At 40.3% G+C, this 24,865-nt stretch overlaps 1 protein-coding gene across 2 annotated transcripts in view; it reads right to left on the bottom strand.

The window, feature by feature from the left end:
• The window catches only part of LOC124132657 (transient receptor potential-gamma protein-like), a 383,698-nt gene that overhangs the window by 291,621 nt on the left and 67,212 nt on the right, over positions 1 to 24,865 (bottom strand). The gene's annotated exons all lie outside the window — the stretch shown is intronic.

Genomic DNA, 24,865 nt, shown 5'->3' with positions numbered 1-24,865 from the left:
TTCACACATTGTGCCCATGTCGGCGTGACGAGCAAATGCTTTAACCACTAGGCTACCCGACCGCCCCTGGTCAGGTATGGACTGTCGTTTGTAAAACTCAAAGCAATTAGATTTGCAATGTTGGCTCCGATTTCAGAAGTTTAGAGCAATTCAAAACTTATGTTAAATAACTTATGACTCTTAGTGTTAGTGAGAGTAATTTTAGCATGCTTTAGACAGTATTAGAGGCTAACATAGAGAAAGACACAAAGAATGTTGTCACAGCTTTGTGCTGTTTTTACAAGGAATCTTTTAAACATTTTATCTAAACGTAGAAGATTGAAATGTTGTTTTGCATAGGCCATGTTGAGTGCCTGCCTTGTTGTGAACAAAGTTTTAAAGTACTTGTGTTTTTATCACACACACAAACCTTAAAACTTCTAGCTTTGTACGTTGAGAAAATTTCAATGTTCAATCTTGATGAGTTGGACAAACTATAGCTCCGTTAAGGAAGTGAGATTTATTCAAATAATGACAGAGGGCAAGAGAATTTTGACTCTGTGTGTGTGTGTGTGTGTGTGTGTGTGTGTGAGAGAGAGAGAGAGAGCGAGAGAGAGAGAGAGAGAGAAAGAGAGAGAGAGAGAGAGAGAGAGAGAGAGAGAGACTGATGCCGATTAATAGTGCTAGCTCATTGAGATACCATGCCGCAGTTTAACATGAATACCCCACTCAGACACAGTATACTGACTCCGAGCCGACCAGTCCTTGCTTTAAACCCTTAATGCCAAGTGCCAGACAGGGTAACAACAAGTACCATCTTTTAACATCTTTTGGTATGACACGGCCGGGGATCAAACCCCGGACCTTCCGCTATCCCGGCGGACGCCCTACCACTAGACCACGGAGGCGGTCCAAGGCTAGATGAGCTAATACAAATAAGATTTGTTAGAATCTATGTCTACATTTCACATCTCTGGTTAAAATCAAGCATGCTCTTTCAAAGAAGCTTTCAAAGAAGATTTCAAAGAACATCATACGACGTGCTCAAAAGTTGTTGGATCGGAGTAACAACATTCAACGCCTTAACAAAACACTCAAAGATTTATGTTTGTTGTTTAACGCGCACTCAGCAATATTCCACCTATAGGATGGTGGTCTGTAAATAATCGAGTCTGGACCAGACAATCTGGTGATTGACATCATGAGCATCAATCCACGCAATTGGGATACGATGACATGCATCAACCAAATCAGCGAGGCTGACCACCTGATCTCGTTAGTCACCTCTTACAACAAGCATGGGTTGCTGAAGACCCATTCTATCCCGGGTGTTAACGGGTCCAAAAATTTATGACAGACAAGTGGAGGATATTTTTAAATTTGATGCATCAGTGACCATAATGATGCCTGATGCAATTCCCTATATTGACTTGTAAAATGTGTTCCCATGTTTATTCAGGTAAACAATTGACCTCACATGTGACGGGTGCAGAATACGCTCACCTTTTCTCAAACGCCTGGTATCATCAATCTTTGACTGTGATTCAAAAACACATGCTTATGAAATAAGTCTGGAATTACTGATAGTTTCATATCATTAAATCCTGAAAATTTATTTACTGTTGGGATGGTTTGATATTAATGTCAGGACATTAATTGGGTTTCTAGCATGGTTTGAAATTTCTATGTTGATGAACTACTGGGGAGGTTTGACATTTGTGTGTTAATTAATTACTGGCATGGGCGATTTAAGATTTCTGTGTTAATGAATTTCTGGGGTGGGGTGGGGTGATATTTCTGTTTTAATGATTTACTGGGGTGGGGTGAGATTTCTATGTTAATGAATTACTGGGGTGGGTTGAGATTTCTGTGTGAATGAATGACTGGGGTAGGGTGAGATTTTTGTGTTAATGAATGACTGGGGTGGGGTGAGATTTCTGTGTGAATGAATGACTGGGGGGGGGGGGGGGGGGGGAGATTTCTGTGTGAATGAATTACTGGGTGGTTTGAGATTTCTGTGTGAATGAATTACTGGGTGGTTTGAGATTTCTGTGTGAATGAATTACTGGGTGGTTTGAGATTTCTGTTTGAATGAATTACTGGGTGGTTTGAGATTTCTGTGTGAATGAATTACTGGGTGGTTTGAGATTTCAATGGGAATTAATTACTGGGTGGTTTGAGATTTCTGTGTGAATGAATAACTGGGTGGTTGGAGATTTCTGTGTGAATGAATTACTGGGTGGTTGGAGATTTCAATCGGAATTAATTACTGGGTGGTTTGAGATTTGTGTATTAATGAATAACTTGGTGGTTAGAGATTTCTGTGTGAATGAATTACTGGGTGGTTGGAGATTTGTGTGTGAATGAATTACTGGGGTGGTTTGAGATTTCTGTGTGAATGAATTACTGGGTGGTTTGAGATTTCTGTATTTATGAAATGCTGGGTGGTTTGAGATTTCTGTGTTAATGAATTACTGGGGTGGTTTGAGATTTCTGTGTTAATGAACAATATTACTGGGGTGGGGTGAGATTTCTGTGTTAATGAAGTACTGGGGTGGTTTGAGATTTGTGTGTGAATGAATTACTGGGTGGTTTGAGATTTCTGTGTTAATGAATTACTGGGGTGGTTTGAGATTTTTGTGTTCATGAATGACTGGGGTGGGGTGGGGTGAGATTTTTGTGTTAATGAATGACTGGGGTGGGTTGAGATGTCTGTGTGAATGAATGACTGGGGTGGGGGTGAGATTTCTGTGTGAATGAATTACTGGGTGGTTTGAGATTTCTGTGTGAATGAATGACTGGGTGGTTTGAGATTTCAATGGGAATTAATTACTGGGTGGTTTGAGATTTCAATGGGAATTAATTACTGGGTGGTTTGAGATTTCTGTTTTAATGAATGACTGGGGTGGTTTGAGATTTCTGTGTGAATGAATTACAGGGGGGTTTGAGATTTCTGTGTGAATGGATTACTGGGTGGTTTGAGATTTCTCTATTAATGAAATGCTGGGTGGTTTTAGATTTCTGTGTGAATGAATGACTGGGGTGGTTTGAGATTTCTGTGTTAATGAATTACTGGGTGGTTTGAGATTTCTGTATTAATGAAATGCTGTGGAGGGCTGAGATTTCAATGGGAATTAATTACTGGGTGGTTTGAGATTTCTGTGTTAATGAATAATATACTGAACAGCATTGAAAACGCACCAGCAATAAATTTTGAAATATTACAAAAACAACTTGAGCAATGACCGATTTTGACTAGAACAGACATAGACGGATTATTAAGAAAGACGAAAAAGGAAACAGGAATACCACACAGTAATTACAATTACGTCATCAGTGTAAGGAAGGCACATAGGGTTAAAATGAAAAGTCAATATCTGGTATGTCCGCCATTGACAGCAACACAGGCCATGCAACGTCTTCTCATTGATCGAATAAGTCTGCGAATAGTGTTCTGGGGCATTCCACTCTTGACGTAGTGTATCTTCAAGTTCTCTCAGGTTCTGTACTTGCTGATGACATGAGAGGCGTTTACCCAGGTAATCCCATAGATGTTCAATTGGCGATAGATCGGGTGACAGGGCTGGCCATGGAAGCAGAGGCACATTATTGTTCGCTAGGTACTGTGTTGAAACACGTGCTGTGTGTGCTCTTGCATTATCTTGCTGGAAGGTGTGCATATCCTGGTGCTGATGAAAGAATGGGATGACGTGATTTGCCAATATGTAATTCCTGTAGTAAAGGGCATTAACTCTTCCACGACAAACATGTAGCTCTGTTCGATGGTTATGACTGATTCAGCCCCACACCATGACACTCCCTCCACCCCATCGATCTGTCTGTACAACGCAGTCATTGTGGTTACGTTCTCCACGTCGACGCCACACTCGCAGTCGACCGTCAGCATTCCGTAAATGAAAACGGGACTCATCAGAGAACAGCACACCATGCCACTGCCGCAATCTCCAATGACGATGCCTTTTGGCCCAACGCACACGTTCATTTCGATGTCGATCAGTGAGTATGGGTCCAACATATGGACGTCGAGTACGTAGCCCTGCTGAGTGGAGACGTTGACGTACGGTGTCAGCACTGATCAATTCCGTCGGCCTTGTACGGTTGCTGCAGTCCTGGTAGCCGGAAGTGTACGATCACAAAGATGCCGACGAACAATATGGCGATCCTGACATGGTGTAGTTACAAGACGTTGACCCGGACGTGGTCGATCTCTGGTGGTTCTTGTCTGCTGGTATCTGCTCAGTAGCCTGAGGACTGTTGAATGATGGCATTGAAACCGTTTTGCAACGACTCTACTTGACATATCAACTTGAAGCATGCCCAAGTCACGTTCACGTTCCTCTGCTGTTAATCTTGGCATTTCTTGTGTCAGTACCCTTTACGTCTGCAGCAACAAGTGATGTGGCTTTTAAAAGTCTGTCTTTTATAGCTCTATTCTGCATGCTTCCCGTGAAACAAAACACATTTTCCATGATGTGCACGCAATTTGTTGCGTTTTGGCGATTTCGCTCACAAAAAATTTAGGAATGTGTTTTGACGAGCTGTTCTTCTTCATGCTTCGTCCAGAATGTTGTATATTACTCATTCACTTATATATTTTCATATGACTTAAGCCCGAATAAAAATACATCCATTTTCATGGTGGTGCGTTTTCAATGCTGTTCAGTCTATTACTGGGGTGGTTTGAGATTTCTGTGTTAATGAATTACTGGGTGGTTTGAGATTTCTGTGTGAATAAATTACTGGGTGGTTTGAGATTTGTGTGTGAATGAATGACTGGGGTGAGGTGAGATTTCTGTGTTAATGAATTACTGGGTGGTTTGAGATTTCTGTGTTAATGAATTACTGGGGCAGGGTGAGATTTCTGTGTTAATGAATTTCTGGGATGGGGTGAGATTTCTGTTTTAATGAATTACTGGGGTGGGGTGAGATTTCTATGTTCATGAATTACTGGATGGGGTGAGATTTCTGTGTGAATGAATTTCTGGGGTGGGGTGAGATTTCTGTTTTAATGAATTACTGGGTGGTTTGATATATTAGTGTGAATGGATTACTGGGTGGTTTGAGATTATGTAAATGAATTACTGAAGTGGGGTGAGATTTCTATGTTCATGAATTACTGGGGTTGGGTTATATTTTTGTATTAATGAATTACTGGGGTGGTTTGAAATTCCCATGTCAGTGAGTGAGTGAGTTGGGTTTAATGCCGCTTTTAACATTATTTGAGTTATATCACGGCATGTCTGCTTAAAGTGGGAGGACCCATGTCAGTGAATTACCTGGAGGTTTGAGCTTTCTGTATTAATGAAATGCTGGGTGGTTTGAGATTTCTGTGTGAATGAATTGCTGGGTGGTTTGAGATTTGTGTGTGAATGGATTACTGGGTGGTTTGAGATTTGTGTGTGAACGAATTGCTGGGTGGTTTGAGATTTGTGTGTGAATGGATTACTGGGTGGTTTGAGATTTCTGTGTTAATGAATTACTGGGGTGGGGTGCGATTTCTGTGTGAATGGATTACTGGGTGGTTTGAGATTTCTGTGTGAATGAAATGCTGGGGTTGGGTGAGATATCTATGTTAATGAATTACTGGGGTGGGGTGCGATTTCTGTGTGAATGAAATACTGGGCTGGTTTGAGATTTCTGTGTTAATGAATAATATTACTGGGTAGTTTGAGATTTCTGTGTTAATGAATTACTGGGCGGGGTGAGATTTCTGTGTTAATGAATTACTGGGGTGGGGTGAGATTTCTGTGTTAATGAATTTCTGGGGTGGGGTGAGATTTCTGTTTTAATGAATTACTGGGGTGGGGTGAGATTTCTATGTTTATGAATTACTGGATGGGGTGAGATTTCTGTGTTTATGAATTTCTGGGGTGGGGTGAGATTTCTGTTTTAATGAATTGCTGGGGTGTGGTGAGATTTCTGTGTGAATGAATGACTGGGGTGGGGTGAGATTTCTGCGTTAATGAATTACTGGGTGGTTTGAGATTTCTGTGTTAATGAATTACTTGGTGGTTCGAGATTTCTGTGTGAATGACTGGGGTTGGGTGAGATTTCTGTGTGAATGGATTACTGGGTGGTTTGAGATTTCTGTATTAATGAAATGCTGGGTGGTTTGAGATTTCTGTGTTAATGAATTACTGGGTGGTTTGAGATTTCTGTGTTAATGAATTACTGGGAGGTTTGAGATTTCTATGTTAATGAATTACTGGGGAGGTTTGAGATTTCTATGTTAATGAATTACTGGGGAGGTTTGAGATTTCTGTGTTAATGAATTACTGGGGTGGTTTGAAATTTCCATGTCAGTGAGTGAGTGAGTTGGGTTTAACGCCGCTTTTAACATTATTCCAGTTTTATCACAACGTGTCTGCTTAATGTGGGAGGACCCAGGTCAGTGAATTACTGGGTGGTTTTAGATTTCTATCAGTAGATTACATAATCAATTTCAAAGTAGGCAGCAGTCAATATTCCTAATGTTGTGAAAATTCGTTAGTATTGAAGAGAACACTGTCAGAACATATCCATTAACTATACACATATTGATCAATCACTGGTTCCAACAGTGACAGGAAGGCCTGTCATGATCAGGGACACATTAATGTGTATTGATATGCTATATCGCTCCGACATGCTCTGATGGCTTCAGGGAGAAGTTTCACAGTGTCTGTTAAAATATATCCCATTTAGGAAATATATGTTACATTATGCCACCCCAATTTCTTTTCTTGTTTACAATAGTGAGTGAGTGAGTTGGGTTTAACGCCGCTTTTAACAGTATTCCAGTTATATCGCGGCGTGTCAGCTTAATGTGGGAGGAAAGCCCGAAGTAATGCAGGTCTCAGACGTTGAAACCCACGAGCACGGGTATGGTGCTGACAAACCTAGAAACATAATCATAATCATAAACATAAACCAGAATTCGAACCCACAATCATAGGTTTCTGGCGTGCCCAAGGGACCCAACTCTGCACAGCGAATCGCGGCGCCTTAGACGACTGGGCCACCCGTGCCCCCTTGTTTACAATAGAGCAGAGATCAAAGGATTTGATATTCCAAGATGTTGAAGGGAGCCATTAATTTCAGCAAACAGTATTTAACTAAAATCATCATTATTTATGCATGTACTGACAATCGATAAAACACAAAATTAATTTGTTAGTTTTGTTTGGTGTTTTATTGCTGCAGTATTCCAGATATATGACCGCGGTCTCAAATAATCACGTCTGGACCAGACAATCTAGTGATTGACAAAATAAGCATCAATGTACACAATTGGGATACTACGACATGCATCAACCAAGTCAGCAAGTCTGACCACCCGATCCCGTCAGTTGACCAATATAACAAGCATGGGTTGCTGAAGACCAATTCTAACCCATATCTTTACAGGAACAACAAATTAAGTGACAGGGATTAATACAAAGATGATATTGAGACTTATTTAACCAAACTTTCAATCAACAGTCATCAATATGTCCATACTGTTGGAGGACCAGAGGCGAGTATTGTGAGCATAGCATGATCAGCACTGTCTGGGTAAAAGTAGATATTTGGGCCATTTTAAATTAATGTTTCCATTTTAATCCCTATCTCACACCATGTCATTTAGTCCCCAAGTGCTGACAGATGAGTGAGTCAGAGAGTTGGGTTTAACGCCGCTTTTGACATTATTCCAGTTATATCACGGCGTGTCAGCTTGATGGAAAGCCCGAAGTGATGTAGGTCTCAGACGTTTACCACTTCGGTGAAACCCACGAGCATGGGTATGGTGCTGACAAACCTAGAAACATAATCGGGGCGAACCGGAATTCGAACCCACAATCATAGGTTTCTGGCGTGCCCAAGGGAGGCAACTCTGCACAGTGAATCACGGCGCCTTAGACGACTGGGCCACCCGTGCCCCGACAGATAAAGAAGATCGATACACGTGTCGCCTTCTTTCCTTACTTGATGAAATACACCTAATAATTATGTTCCTGACAACATCCACAGATGCCTTGATTAGTAACTGCAAAGAAAAACCTTTTATTGTGACCAAATGCAGTTTGGGAGATTTACTCTTGAAAGTTTCTTACAGATGTCGAATACCAGCTCTCCCTTTAGAGAAAGGTATCATAAAAACATTTCTTGCCAATATTCTGCACGATATGTAGCCAATTCTCAGAAGATTAATGTCAGATTAAAGTTTAAAAGCACTACTTTTTTATTCTACAGTATGTAAACTTACGGGTGTACAGAAAACAAACAATATGCTGAAACAAAAATATGGGGTTGGCTAGATGAACCAAGGACCCGTGACAATCCAGGGAAGAATAGGTCTTGCCGTAAAAGACTTGCAATCTATACACACACCATTCCAGCAAACATAAATTAGCTATGAATGAAATTGTGTCATAGTTGCAATTTTCACTTTGATGTTGCACAGCAACTAACCACTGAGTGAATGATTCACCATTGGCTTTGTTCATTGTAGAAGATTCAAACTCACAGCCATGTGATCCTGGCATCTAAGGGAGGCAACTCAGTACAGTGACCATATGGCCTCCCACACTAAAATAAGATTTGTGCATCACTGAAAGGAAATGCTGCAGATTTTCTGCAATGTGATGAGTATTAGGATTTATGTCCATTATGATTCTCCTTGCTACTGATCTACCACTTTGTTGAAACCTATTAGCATGGGTATTGTGCTTACAAACCTAGAAACATAATTGGGGCAAACCAGATTTCGAGCCAACAATCACAGGTACTGGCATTTCCAAGGAACGCAACTCAACATGGCAAATTGCGCTGCTGGGCCACACAGAAAAAAAACAAACATACAGCATATAATCAGCTCGGAATTTAGACTTGAACCCTTGATTCAAGGTTTCTTGTGTGCCTAAGGGACGCAACCTTGCCAAGTAAAATGCAGTGTCTTGGACATTTGGGTCACTGCATCCACCCATGGTGTTATTTCAACCACAAGAAGATAGAATGAAGACATGACATATTGGTTCTAGAAAAATAGGTCTTCAGCAACCCATGCTTGTCGTAAGAGGCAACTAACAGGATCGGGTGGTCTGGCTCACTGACTTGGTTGATGCATGTCATCATATCCCAATTGCATTGACCGATGCTCATGATATCAAACACTGGATTGTCTGAAGAATATTAAATTTATATCATTGCATGTCAAATTAATATCGGAGCAATTCTCAAAGTAATGGAAAATTGAGGATGGCCCTGACAAAGAATCATAATCAAGATCTGTCTGGGATTTCAAACCGATGATCATAGGATCATGACACGTCTAAGGGAGGCAACTTTGCACAGCAAATTTGGGTGCTGAAGAAGACTAGGCCACTAATGCTCCCTTCCTCTGTGAATGTTCTGGGTCAAAATAGGTACCCAGCACCCCATGCTCATATAAAAGCTGACCGATGGGGATATGATGGTAACAATGTGGTATCTGGCTGATTGATAGTCGTCATACCCAGACTGCCTTCTTGGCCTAGTGGATACAGTGTCTGCTCAGAGAGGAATGTCAGTGGGTCAATCCCCAGCCGAGTCATACCAAAAATATTGTAAAGATGGAACTTGTTGTTACCATGCCTGGTGATAGGCATTAACAGGCTAAAACAAGGACTGGTCGGCTGGGAGTCAGTATACAGTGTCTGAGTGGGGTATTCATGTGAACCTGTGGCGTGGTCACATCTCAGTGCACTAGCACTATAAAACAGGCATTAGTCCGGATTAGTTCAAGCAGATAAAGATATGCACACACACATGCATACATGTGCACACATGCACGCACGCACGCACGCACCATATATGGTGTTGCTCATGTTATCATCAATTGGTCTGTTCAGACTACTCGCTTATGTACATGTTGCCATTATACATTTGCAGTATTGCAGCCTGCAGCTTTAAACTTTCACTCTTTTACTCATTCTTTACAGAACAATTTTATTGCCCAATATCTAATTAAAAGGCCTTTTAGGAGGGAGCAAGAGATCCCATCTCACTCAAGAATCCCCATAAGGGAGCTTTTGAAAGCAATATAAAATTGCAAAAGATTTTATGGCTTGATTTCACAGTTAGAAAATTGAACATTTTTAGGATTGTATTCAAGTATCCCGATTAAATGCTACGCTGGGAGTGTTCATTCAGAATAACAGTGTGTTATAGCTTTACACAATGTGTTCGCAAAACAAAAGAAGTAATGCTGGATGCATATATAAGAGAAGTCATGAACAAATCACTGAAGGCATTATTCTTGTCACAAATCAAATACCTCAGGAAAGTTTATAGATAAGTTTTAATGAAAACAAATTTATTCAATACTTGGCATGGGTCCAAGTTTACTGAACAAAAGCCTGCAGTATTACAGTTACTTACAGTTAAATATGGGGAAGCCAGATAATGACGTAAGGTAAATGTGTAAATGAATTTCATGCTATAGAAAGTCGAATCTGGGCCCCAAATCTAAAATAGAAATATTTTTACTCTTTACAATCTCTTTATTTTCAGAAATAAAAAATATATAGACTTGCTACAACATAATGGACTTTGTTTGGATATTGTTTCAAGGTCTGTATAGAACTCATCCATTATACTAGAGTGAGTGAGTTGGGTTTAATGCCGCTTTTAACAGTATTCCAGTTATATCACGGCGTGTCAGCTTAATGTGGGAGGAAAGCCCGAAGTGATGCAGGTCTCAGATGTTTACCACTTCAGTGAAACCCACAAGCACGGGTATGGTGCTGACAAACCTAGAAACATAATCGGGGCAAACCGGGATTCGAACCCACAATCATAGGTTTCTGGCGTGCACAAGGGACCCATTATACTAGAAAAGGAGTTTGGTTACTCATGGTATATCGCAGTATAAGTGAATACCTTTCTAAAATACTTACACGATCCAGTAGGGCTGTTACAATTCACTCGTGTATTCTGTGAATCGAACAGTATCCCTTCATGAATTAAATTCATTATTCGTGGCCACTAGAATCAGATATTAATGAATATGTGCATTTACATACCCTGTACCAAAAAATATCCATAAGAACATGTTATATGCATAGATTTCTTCAAAGACAACATTCTTATAATATTTAATTTGACAGTATTGTGGTCACTGGTCATTGTCGCTTTTGAGCAGATACTAGTACCTGGAGAAGTGCACCATATAAATGTATAATATATTAATAATCAACAAACCATGTCAAATAATTTATGTTCCACTGAATATAACAAATAATACTTTAGTTGCTGACTTGTTGTTGTATTTTTGAATTAATATTTGTATTCGTTACCCTATATTCGTGATACGAATTGTTTTCGCCTCATAGTGTATTCATTGCAGCCCTACCATCCAGGGATACTACCACCCAAAACCCACTCATAATTAAATAACTATTAAACGATGTGATTTTTTTCTTTTTCGCGTGGTTGGCGTGAATTATCAAATGTCAATGTGGGACATGTGGTTTGTGAATAAACCTATGTGTGATGAGATTCTTCTTGTGTTTTTTATTTAGAAATTTGTTATTTGAAATTATGGGGGTTTGAAACAGGACCACCGCCATGCACTTGTCTGGTCACAATACTGTTTTTTTTGTTTTTTTTGTTTGTTGTTTAACGCCGCACTCCGCAATATTCCAGCTATATGACGGCGGTCTGTAAATAATCGAGTCTGGACCAGACCATCCAGTGATTAATATCATGAGCATCGATCCGCGCAATTGGGATCGATGACATATCAACCAAGTCAGCGAGCCTGACCACCCGATCCCGTTAGTCGCCTTTTACAACAAGCATAGTCGCCTTTTTACACAGCAAGCATGGGTCTACTCCGGAATCTTCATGGGTCGGTCACAATACTGAGAGAGTAGGCTATGGTGTATTCCAGTGAAAATAAAAAGGCTTACCCTAGACACACAGTGACAAATATGTTTCTCAGATGAAGGAACTGTGTGTCTGAGAGGTGTTTTACCAAATTACCAATTTCAAGGAGAGGTGGGACATTGCTGATTTGAAGAGATACACTCATGAGGTAATGGATGCCAATTGTCATTAAATACACATGAATTACCTCCCTTACCTTTTATCTGTCAGACATTGTATTAAAAGCAAATTTATAACAAAACAAGGAGCTCTACATCTGAAAGGTTTTTAGCTGATGTTTAAAACTATATACATGGAAATATGTGTCACGCAACCATTTCATGCCAATTCTATTGCATGATTTGTGGCCAGATCTGAGGAAATCTTGCAAAATCATATGACCATTTCTCAAACCTAAACACGTAAAACTGAATGACTATTGCGGATATAGTGGTCGGTTCCACATTAAAGTAAAAGGTATTGATTCTACAGTGAAACGACCTCAAATTTTAAATTAATTAGGTTTACAGCCGGTTTATCCCCATTCTACCAAAACAGCAAGAACGCTATAAAACCGTTGTCTTTTGGAACAAATAACTGCACATGGATACATCGGTCCACAAAGAATATTCTGAAAAGGTGTCACAAAGTTAGTTTTGACCAACCAGGTCAACCAAAAGACAATAAAACCCAGAAAGACATCCAAGGGAAAAAAAGTGTATGAGTAAGCAGTCCCCCATAATTCAATATTGCAGAATGTTGCTGATAAGTCATCTTCATGTTCAGTATCTCCTAAGAGTGAATGAGTATGGTTAAACGCTGCTTTTAGTAATATTCCAGCAATATCACGGCTGGGGACACCAGAAATGGGCTTCACACATTGTACCCATGTCGGGAATCGAACCCGGGTCTTCGGCGTGACGAGCGAACGCTTTAACCACTAGGCTACCCGACCGCCCCCAGTATCTCCTATGAGCTGAGCAATATATACCGCTCAACATTTGACAGGGATATTCCCAGTGTCCAGGTGGGGGAAAAATCTGACTGGTTGTCAAACGAATAGAATGCGATTTGGGCTGGACATGACGAATCTTACTTTTGTTTATCATTATGTATCAGTTCCATTGCTAGAATTGCATCCTATTCACATAACATCTCAAAACAACCAGTTCAATTTCGCCCTCACTTGGACACTTGAATATCCCTATCAAACGTCAAGCAGTATCAATCAGTATTGAAGTGAGTGAGTGAGTTTGGTTTTAATTTCCAATATTCCAGCAATATCACGGCAGGGAACACCAGAAATGGGCTTCACATATTGTATCCATGTCGGGAATAAAACCCTGGGTCTTCAGAGTGACGAGCAAACGCTTCAACCACTGGGCTACCCGACTGCCCCAGTATTGCAGTATTAGGACATGTGTATGTTATTTTCAGCTATGAGAAGGACAAACCTCATTATGAATAGAACGTACACCAGTGAGGCAGGATATACCTATCCTTTTAGTGAACACCTGGTGTCATCACTGTTTGATAGTGATTCATAGACACATGCCAAATTAAGAACATTTTATTGTCAAAACAAAATAAAAATCTGTAAACTCTGAGTGAACTAGAAAATTAACATTATCCATGACAAATCTTGAACAGTTTTTTGCCAAAAACAACCTGTACACTTAGGGTGAACTGGAAAATTCCATACCAGGACAAATATATCATCTTGTCAAGAAATCAACTTAACAAGAATACTTCAGCATTCCCCTGATGAAGGAGCAAGAAGTAGCTCTGAAACATCGTGACAAAGAATAAAAGAAGTTGCTATCCAAAATAAGTGTCACATATTCATGTTCTTCAAACTTCTAAATGTCTATCAAAGACAACATAACATGGTATTATACTGATTTTCTAAATGGGTATTGATTTCAATACGATTTACAAACAAGGCCGCTGAATTCCTCTGGGACCAATGAAACAGCTGATTTATTTATCAATCCACAACCCAACATTATCCTCCACAATCACATTGGCAGGGCAAACATTAACTCTATGGTGGCAATAGGTACATCACTTTGACATCCACATTCTCAGGAACTGATTTGGCTAGAATCAAACAATGTGTTACTATAGTAATACTGGATGTAACCAAGACAACAGAGTCAACAATATTATTCCATTTACTCCTCCAGTATTTTTTATGTACTTAGGGATAATGAAAACTTTCAAGATTACCGTATATGACCGCGGATAAGCCGACCCCGTAGATAAGCCGAGGTGTTAACTTGACCATTGAAATACGAAAGAAAATGATATGATAAGCCGAACCAGGAAGTGAAATGCAAAAAACACTGCAAAGTCGGACTGCAAGACATGTGCCGGTACTCGCAGATATTCAAAAATATAAGATGAAAAACGTTGTAATTACTGGGTACTGAAAATGCATGCTGAGCCAATGGGCACTGGATGAAATCTAAGATGTCTAAATAGGGTTGGCAAGAATTGTAACTAAGCTGGGGCACGAGTGACTGAATGTTGTTTTGTGCCACTTGGTCTGCAATATTCCTACATTAGCCTGAAAGGATGACATTGATCAAACAGTAAATTAACACACCTTTTTGGCATCTAGTAGTCACAAATTGATTTTGATGCCAAGACTGTTATAACTCCCTTCTTTAACATAGACTTTGGACATGGTGAGGTGAGGTGAGGTGAGGGTGAGGTGAGGTGAGGTGAGGTGAAATTAGGTTTAACGTCGCGTCAAAGATTATTGCACTTATATAGCGACATGCATGCACGTGTGTGTATGTGCATGTGTGTGTGTGCATGTGCGTGTGCAGCTGCTTGTCCTAGTCCGGACTGATGCCGATTTATAGTGCTAGCTCACTGAGATACCATGCCGCAGTTTAACATGAATACCCCACTCAGACACAATATACTGTCTCCGAGCCGACCAGTTCTTGTTTTAGCCCCTTAATGACGAGCGCAAGACAGGGTAACAACAAGTACCATCTTTTAACGTCTTTTGGTATGACGCGGCCTGGGATCGAATCCCGGGCCTTCCGCTCTCCGGGCAGATGCTCTACTACTAGACCACAGAGGCTGTCCTTTCGACATGCAGTAAACACTGTTTTGTGAAATGGACACCTGGTGACACATTTCAATAAAAGCGACAAAACCATTTCCATATCCATAAGAAATCCTTGCTAAAAGCAGAGTGTGTTGCACAATTCCAATTATATTATGAGCATGTGTTTTTTAACTACTATCAATTAGTGATGATACCTGTTGTTCCCAAAAACGTAAGCCTATCCTGCCCCATAGGTTGCTTCATCACAAACACATGCAAAGGCAAATCAATTGTTCACCTGAACAAACATGGGAACATATGGTACAAGTCAAAATGGGGAATTGCATCGGATATAATTTTGTACACTGATATATCAAATCTGGAAATGACCCTAATATGTTTTCAACAAAACATTCTGACAGCCTCATTAAGGCCTGGAATGCAGTAACCTTGATCCTACAACTATTGAGTGTCGATGACCATCCTTTATATAATCTTTCATTGCTCTCTTATAACAAGCATGGGGTGGTGTGTCATACCCTGTCTGAGACATACATGTGAATCGAGGCAGCACCTTTTTTTCATGTTAGGAAAACAACCAGGGTCATTTCATGTGAGAAGTGTACACCATGACCACTAGACTTTTTCATCACTGCCTACCCTGTCTGAGACATACTTGCAGATCTGAACCAGCACATTTTACAATGTGGAGAATAGAACCTGGATCAACAAGTGAACACCTTAACCACAAGGCTATCCCATTACTGCCTACCATGTCTGAGACACATTTTACCTTGTGGAGAATAGAACCTGGATCAATGCTGTAACAAGTGAACACCTTAACCACAATGCTATCCCATCACTTCCTACCATATCTGAGACACATTTTACCTTGTGAAGAATAGAACCTGGATCAATGCTGTAACAAGTGAACACCTTAACCACTTGGCTTTTCCATCACTGCCTAAATCCTAGTTCAAGGGTGTAACAAGTGAACACCTGAACCAGAAGGCTATCCCATCACTTCCTACTGTGTCTGAGACACATTTTACCTTGTGAAGAATAGAACCTGGATCAATGGTGTAACAAGTTAACACCTTAACCACAAGGCTATCCCATCACTTCCTACTGTGTCTGAGACACATTTTACCTTGTGAAGAATAGAACCTGGATCAATGGTGTAACAAGTGAACACCTTAACCATAAGGCTATCCCATCACTTCCTACTATGTCTGAGACACATTTTACCTTGTGAAGAATAGAACCTGGATCAATGGTGTAACAAGTGAACACCTTAACCACAAGGCTATCCCATCACTTCCTACCATGTCTGAGACACATTTTACCTTGTGGAGAATAGAACCTGGATCAATGCTGTAACAAGTGAACACCTTAACCACTTGGCTTTTCCATCACTGCCTAAATCCTAGTTCAATGGTGTAACAAGTGAACACCTGAACCACAAGGCTATCCCATCACTTCCTACCATGTCTGAGACACATTTTACCTTGTGAAGAATAGAACCTGGATCAATGGTGTAACAAGTGAACAATTTAACCACAATGCTATCCCATCACTTCCTACTGTGTCTGAGACACATTTTACCTTGTGGAGAATAGAACCTGGATCAATGCTGAAACAAGTCAATACCTTAACCACAAGGCTATCCCATCACTTCCTACCATGTCTGAGACACATTTTACCTTGTGAAGAATAGAACCTGGATCAATGGTGTAACAAGTGAACACCTTAACCACAAGGCTATCCCATCACTTCCTACTATGTCTGAGACACATTTTACCTTGTGAAGAATAGAACCTGGATCAATGCTGTAACAAGTAAACACCTTAACCACAAGGCTATCCCATCACTTCCTACTATGTCTGAGACACATTTTACCTTGTGAAGAATAGAACCTGGATCAATGGTGTAACAAGTGAACACCTTAACCACAAGGCTATCCCATCACTTCCTACCATGTCTGAGACACATTTTACCTTGTGGAGAATAGAACCTTGATCAATGGTGTAACAAGTGAACACCTTAACCACAAGGCTATCCCATCACTTATTACTATGTCTGAGACACATTTTACCTTGTGAAGAATAGAACCTAGTTCAATGGTGTAACAAGTGAACACCTTAATCCTTATAAAAAGCTTAGGTAAATTTCTCTTCCAAGTCATGAACATTCGAACGGAAACACAGTGTTGAACGGTAAATTATTATTAAATCTACTCAGCATGCAAATATATATACAGTATATTTCCACTGTTTTATGGGCCGTGGCCTGAAGTACCGAATAAATTGTGTCTGTCTTTAATCCTTAGGATCATGTCTGAGACATACTTGCAGAGTCCATCTGGAAACAAGGAGTCCCACACAAGCTTCTTGTGATCTCAGTCACCATGCCTGCATGACAAACCTACTGAACTCGTCATGTGAAAGCCTACAATTTACAACACAATGATTAGTCTCCCCTTAACAGTTTTCACAAGATAAAGCCAAGCTTGAGGGTCGATCCATGACTGATCTCATAACACTTGACGATGGACAGCCACAGTCACTAAATCAGCCTCTCTATAATCTGACACTCTCTTTAATGTGAGACTATAATTAGGTGTTCTCTATTATTAGGTGCTCTCAATCAGCATATTTTATGGATAACAGATTTCTGCTAACCAGTTTACTTGGCTTGGTCAAACTACAAATTACCTGGTGTAGTTCAATATATTTGTCTGTTTATGTTGGGCGTTCTAGTAGGAAAGAAATAAATGCCTCATACTGCTTAAATTGAATGTTGATTTATAGAAACATGTAAATATACTTACTTCATTGAAGGATTCGTCCACAAAGCTATCTTAGCACTAAGATGATCGAAAGTCCCTTACTTTATCCTTGACTTGCAGCAGCCATATGATCGCTTTGTGGAATCGGCCCAGAACCTATTCATCTTCTCGAGGCAAGCGTGTCCACTAGTCTATAACAAAGCCTATTTACTACCCTTTCTACCCTTGCCACATCAAGGCCACTTTTCCCAATCTCATTAAAATCAGATCTTAGTTCTCGCTACGCTAAACAAAGATCTGAGGACATCCCATTAAGGGTCAAGTCAGAACGACCTTTCATCCAACCAATCAGAGCGTCGCTTTCCAGATTATGAAAGTGACAGTCGGAATGTGTTTTCTTATCATGCAACCACGAAATATTTAACACGGGGTATTCTGAACGACAGTTATGGGTTTTATGATTATATCCATACAATCTAGGCCATCTATAAGCTATTCCAGAATGTTCTTCTTATCAGTTTTATTTTTTTTAAATCGAGAATACGTCAAAATATGTTTCGAAGCGTAGTCGCCAGTTTGAAACTAGTGTCGTAAAGCTCAAGAAAGCTGCCTTCTGATTGGCTACTGTCGATTTCTTGTCAGTCATTTCATTGGTCGGTCAAAATTCGCAAAAGGTCATTCTGACGTGACCCGTAATTGGATGTCCTCAGATCTTTGTTTAGCGGTAGCGAAAACTAAGATCTGATTTTAATGAGATTGCTTGACCCTAGATCTCGAGTTGTGCCCCTCGTAATGAAAAGGTGATATCCAATCAGATCGCTGTTCTTATCTTGTGTAGCTTCACAAAGATGGCACTACCATAGGCGACGACCTGGTCGATCAGATAATGAAAACATCCGTGATTTCATCTCCGACACAAAAACATAGGGAATTGTTGGGGGGTTAAAGATGAAAACACATATTCGTGTCAACAAACACAGGCAGCGGTAAATCGATCACTTTCATAAGAAGGTGTACCAGTCATGGGTGTTGATTTTGTGAAACGTTCTCTGATTAAACTATTGCCGCTTTAGGTATTATAAGCATTCATGAAAATAAAGATAAACATTTATCAAATAAAACTACTTATTTACTGCTGCAATGCATCTGGTTAATTATTTAATAATTTTATAGTTACTATAATTCTGAATGGTTCTTATAGTAATACCTTATGGTAATTCTTATTTCTGTTTGTAGCTTTTGTGTCGTCGATTGAGTCCATAAATCGAAACATAAGTAAAGACTTGCTTAATCAGGTCTCTCAATAATCCAAGTGTCTGTGACTTGTCAATCTCCATGCTCCCTGGGCACTCTCTACAAACACAGAAGGCCATAATCTATTTGTCTCTAAAAACTACTCTCATACATCCATGCTGTCCTATCCTCAATCTGTCTCCTTAATGTACTTATTTCACTCCTGGTTTCCTGGTGGTTGTCTTGGGAATCTCCACTGTATTTGCTAATTCTGATACTGACACAAATGTCAAAGCTGTACTGTAACAAAAGTTGACAGCCTTTTATATATGAACAGTGACCTTAAACACACGTATCTACCACTGGCCTGTCATTCTTCTGCATACTTTCTTCATCCCATGCACAACATACAGAACAAGTTTGGTCGTTGAGCTCACCATGGTTAAGTCTGGTGGCAAATAATGTATATTTTGTATCAGTATGAATGACAAGGATGCTCGTTGTCTTAGAATGAGTGAGTGAGTATGGTTTCATGCCGCTTTTAGCAATATTCCAGCAATATCACGGTAGGGGACACCAGTAATGGGCTTCACACATTGTACCCATGTCGGGAATCGCACCCGGGGCTTTGGCGTGACGAGCGAACGCTTTAACCACTAGGCTACCTGACCGCCCTCGTTGTCTAAGATACTTTTCTTCTGTCTCTCTCTGCACGCCTTCCTCACCTTGTTTCTCTGTGTGCATTCTTTTTCTCGTAAGTCTCTCTCCACATGTCTCTGGGAGGTCAAAAATATCAAAATCCTCTCTCAGATACTTTTACTGCGGGGGGGGGGGGGGGGGGAGAGACACCTGAAATGGGCTTCCCACATTAAACCCATGAGAGGAATCGAACCCAGTTCTTCAGTGTGACGATCAACCCTGTCACCACAAGGCTACCCTAACGGCCCCTCTCTCCATGTGCATGTCTCACTGTGTCTTTTTGCAAAGTGGATCCAGCATTTTTAAAAGGGAAGGGTCCAAAATATCAAAATCCTGTCTCAGTCAATTTTACTGCCTACAACATACTACATTTGGTTTTCAAAGGAGGAGGGAGGTGGGTGGGGGGGGGGGGAAGACCCCCTGCACCCGCCTATGTTTCTGTATCGCTCTACCTTGCACTCTCTTTCTCTCAATATCAATATGTGTCTCACCGGGCCTTTCTTAATCCATCTGTATCTCTCCATGTCGCTCTCACACATACATATTCACATACAGACATATAGTATACCATCGAGGGGATATCACTAAAAGGTATATGGCAAATCCCTCACTCAATGTCTCTAGAGTCTATCTACATCACCCCTAATGTATCATAGAGCACCTAGGTTTTCAGCGACGTCCACGGAGACCACCACAGCGACAGCATGGCCTGCTAATCATGATGAAGCAGTGAAAGTGTTTTAGCATGGATGGTTTACATCCGGAGGATTACCACAACCGAAGACTGTGATAACATTTGGTATTCAGATAAGATGCCACTGTGGATGAGAATCACGATTTCTTCTGTGGGGTTTATGTTTGTGAAACAGGAAGGTATCGCCAGTGCCGCTATAAAATGTTCCATAATTTCTTTTGATTGCAATTTTTTAACAGGGAAATACAGCAAATTCATTTATAATTCTGCATATTCAATAAACCCTTTATAAATTGAATTACTTCAAGGCAATTCATTGATTGAATGACTTTGCAGTTGACAGATCTATAGTGGCTTTTATTTGGGTGTATATATGGGCAAATGATACGCTACTTTGAACAGTATTTCAATTAATGTATGAGCTTATTCTTGTGGGAAAGTCCTAAGTGATACAGGTCATAGGAAGTATTGAAACACAAGAGCGGTTTAATTATTCAAGTCTTTGAAAGGCATTTATAAGTGATACACATAAGGAAGAGAATTCATCGATGCCAACGATACATTTTAGAGTATATACTTACTCCTTCATCAGGTGAATCAATGCTATAGCCAGAGAGCATATTTATGTACATGTAAGAACAACAAAAGTTTAATTATTACTTTCCCCCAGCTGGTACCAAAATTCATTAATGCATTAATCAAGATGACACGCAAGAACTATAGATACCACAAAAAAACAAGTATATATCTCAATGACTGAAATAGCCAAGTTCTGTAGTGTAACAGTGTAGTGTAGTGGACATCTCTATAATGTAACAGACCCATTGTCTAAAGCTGCAGTTCTCTATACTGTAAAAGCCTCAGTAACAGTTTCTATACTATCTCCCAAACAGTCTCCAGGGATCTTTGCTAATGCAACAGCTTCCCTTGGTGATCCCTGGCCCTCATTAACACTCTGCATAATGTCAGCCTCGTTTGTCGACCCTCAGGGCAGTTACAGGTCAGAGACAAGACCAGAGAGGTCTTAGGTGGGACATCATGAAATGTCAACCAAACTCCAGAATCATTAAAGTTCACCCAGACATGCCAGACGCCTTAAAACCGTTAATCAGATCCTGGAATTGTTAAGAACCAGCAGGATGAGAGCCTGAATGTCTTAAAAATGTCAGCCAAACCTCAGAATTAAAAAAGTTCAGACAAGAAGCCCAGACAAAGGAATAATTTGAAGATGGTGGCCTATTCTGGCGCATCTCCATCATGTAGGTTTGCAAAAACATTCAGTTAAATCCGAGAGCCCATTGCTCATGTGGTAGATTCTGACTTGACTGTTACACTTTCTGCCATGAGGTCTATTCATGGTGAGTGTACCAGTACCTCATATCTGAACTGGACAGACAAGACATTTCATCCATGACCTGGATGACCTGGATTCAAATCCTTGAGGGGAAAAGGGGAAAATATTCCTTAATTCTGTCTTCATCCCAATTTCAGCAGGGGCCCTTTCCACAATGTGAGTGAGTGAGTTGGGTTTAACACCGCTTTTAACAGTATTACAGTTATATCGCGGCGTGTCAGCTTAACGTACGTAGGAGGAAAGCCCGAAGTGATGCAGGTCTCAGACGTTTACCACTTCGGTGAAACCCACGAGCACGGGTATGGTGCTGACAAACCTAGAAACATAATCAGGGCGAAACAGGATTCGGACCCACAATCATAGGTTTCCAGCGTGCCCAAGGGACGCAACTCTGCACAGCGAATCGCGGCGCCTTAGACGACTGGGCCACCAGTGCCCCCTCCCTTTCCACAAAGCTTCCACAAAGCTACCACAAGGCAACAACCATTGTCCGTCCTATTCTTTAACATTGTGGGGCATGGATAGCCCAATTGTTAAGGCGCTGCAATTTGTTATGCAGGGTTGTGTCCCTTAATTGCGCATACCAGAAACCTATGATAATGGGTTTGAATCCCAGTTTGTCTTGATTATCTTTCTAAGTTTGTCAGCACCATATATATACCCATGCTCATGGTAAACATCAGACATTCATCACTTTGGGCTTTCCTCTCACATTAAGATGACATGCCGTAATATAACAGGATATAATGTTCAAAGCGGTTTTAAAAACCCAACTCACTCACGACTTAACATGGCTTCATCAAACAAAGGGCCCTGTTCCACAAAGAGATCTTACTGCTACGATGATCGTAGGCTCATGTTACAAGTATGGGAGTTACATCGACCTTAGATCTGAGATTGCACTGTTGAATGTAAGGCAATCAGTACTTGCTAAGCTGCTATGGCCTTGCATGGTCCTAAAAGCAAACAACTCTTTTATTTTTAAACCATTGTCTCAATAGCTATTTTGGCATAAACAGAATTTTGGACTGAGAAAAAAACATTCAATCAAACAATCTAAAAAATGTTTTGTTTTATGTTGACACTGCATGCTAGCTATTGGCCAACTACAAACAAATTATCTGGGTAGTGAGCTAGTTTGGTTTAATGCCACTTAGAACAGTATTTCAGTTATATCAAGGTATATCATCTTGATGTCAAAAGTGATACAGCATATAGATGTTTACTACTTCGGTGAAACCAACAAAAGGGTATGGAGCTGACAAACCATGAAACAGTCAGTGCGAATTGGGATTCAAACCCACAATCATCGGTTCTGCTATGCCTAAGGAACACATTAGTGCACAGCAAATTGTGGCACTCAGACAACTGGGCCAACAAGGTCCCCCCTTATCTACATAATTGTTGGTTTGTTGTTTAACGCCCCACTCAGCAATATTCCAGCTATATGACGGCGGTGTGTACATAATCGAGTCTGGACCAGACTATCCAGTGATTGATATCATGAGCATCGATCCACGCAATTGGGATCGATGACATGGATCAACCAAGTCAGTGTGCCTGACCACCCGATCCCGTTAGTCGCCTTTTACGACAAGCATAGTTGCCTTTTACGGCAAGCATGGGTTGCTGAAGACCAATTCTACCCCGGATCTGCACGGGTCCTTGTCTACATAAATAAATGTGTTTGTTTGCTACCAGTTGATATTATGCACAGTGTAGTTCATGGGTTGTTTAAGAAACAAAAAACGTCAATGCCAGAGAATAATCAGCCTTGATTATCTGCCGAAACAGATTCCATTCAGCACAAAAGACAAAATAGTGAAAATCATATAAATGGATCACTGAAAATAAGTGATGACACCAGGTGTTTGGGAAAAGGGTAAGCCTGTCCTTCCCTTCCTAAAGAGAGCATCCCTTGGGATTTCAGGACAAACAGGTCCCCTGAATCTCATGATAACTAAGAGCTGACTGAAGTGGATCAGGTTGTCAGATGCTATGTCAATGATTGCGTGTGATTATACCCCACAGACATGCATTGTTGATCACGCTGTCAGTTCAGTTCAAGCTCGATTATGTCAAAAATGCTATGATCTATCTAGAACATTGCCATGGCATACAACAGTATTCACTTGATCATTCATTTTAGTGACATGAAGGTTTTAACACTGAAAATGGTTAGGAAGCATTCCAGAGGAATGTATATTTTTATGATTTTTTTTTTAATATTCCGACTTCGCTCCGACTGTTTCTCTTCATGTGATGTTTTAATCCATCACCAAGGAGGAATCGTGATGCACAAATTCTGGAACACATTTCAGCTCTTGCATAACAAATCGGCAGTGCATTAGTTGTAGACAGAGGATCTCCATTATACATCAGCCTTACATTGTGATTCATCACTGTATGGCATCTCCGGCAAGAAGACATTAGACGAAACCTGTCTGGAAGAACAGCTTGGGTTGTATTTGTTGTAAACAGCAATGGTTTGTCCAAGGATTAATGAACAGGTAAATACAGATGATACAGCTTATAGATTGGTTGATCACCGCTTGTTTGCCTTTTACGCCAAATGGATCAAATCAAGACAACAAATAATCAGGACAAGAATTTTTGACAAATTGTCAAATATACTGAATGCACTAATAAAGATATTTATATCAGGGCACAATAAAATTGTATTTGTTTTTCTACAGCAACTTTTATTTTTCACAAAAATCCTCTTATTATTCACTGAATTAGGAAACTGATTGGACAGGGCTTATTTGGACCCAGAATCTGAGGTGTTATGTGTTAGGTCAAACATTCAGCATGATATTGGCAATCATTCGTTATCTAAAACAAAGTACCAGCTACTTCCAACAGGTAAGATTTTGGAGTTAAATGTACACACATCCTTTTGCCGGGTATCCGTGAAAATCTGGGTTAGAATAGGTCTTCAGCAACCCATTCTTGCTGTAAAAGGCGACTATGCTTGTCGTAAGAGGCGAATAACAGGTTTTGGTGGTCAGGCTCACTGACTTGGTTGAAGCACTTGGCTGCAACACCAAAAAACGTAGCTGATTACCTGAAATGCTTAACTCTTATAACAGGGTAACAATCTAAGGATAATGTTTCAGAACTGCAATGTCTCAAAAACATAAAACGTCAAATTTGTCACAAATAAAA

The sequence above is a fragment of the Haliotis rufescens genome, unplaced genomic scaffold (assembly GCF_023055435.1).
Source record: "Haliotis rufescens isolate VD_foot unplaced genomic scaffold, xgHalRufe1.0.p SCAF_7, whole genome shotgun sequence".
NCBI classification, from domain to species: Eukaryota; Metazoa; Mollusca; class Gastropoda; order Lepetellida; family Haliotidae; genus Haliotis; species Haliotis rufescens.
Note: the sequence above shows the minus strand (reverse complement) of the source record. Positions and strands in the feature narration are given on the sequence as shown.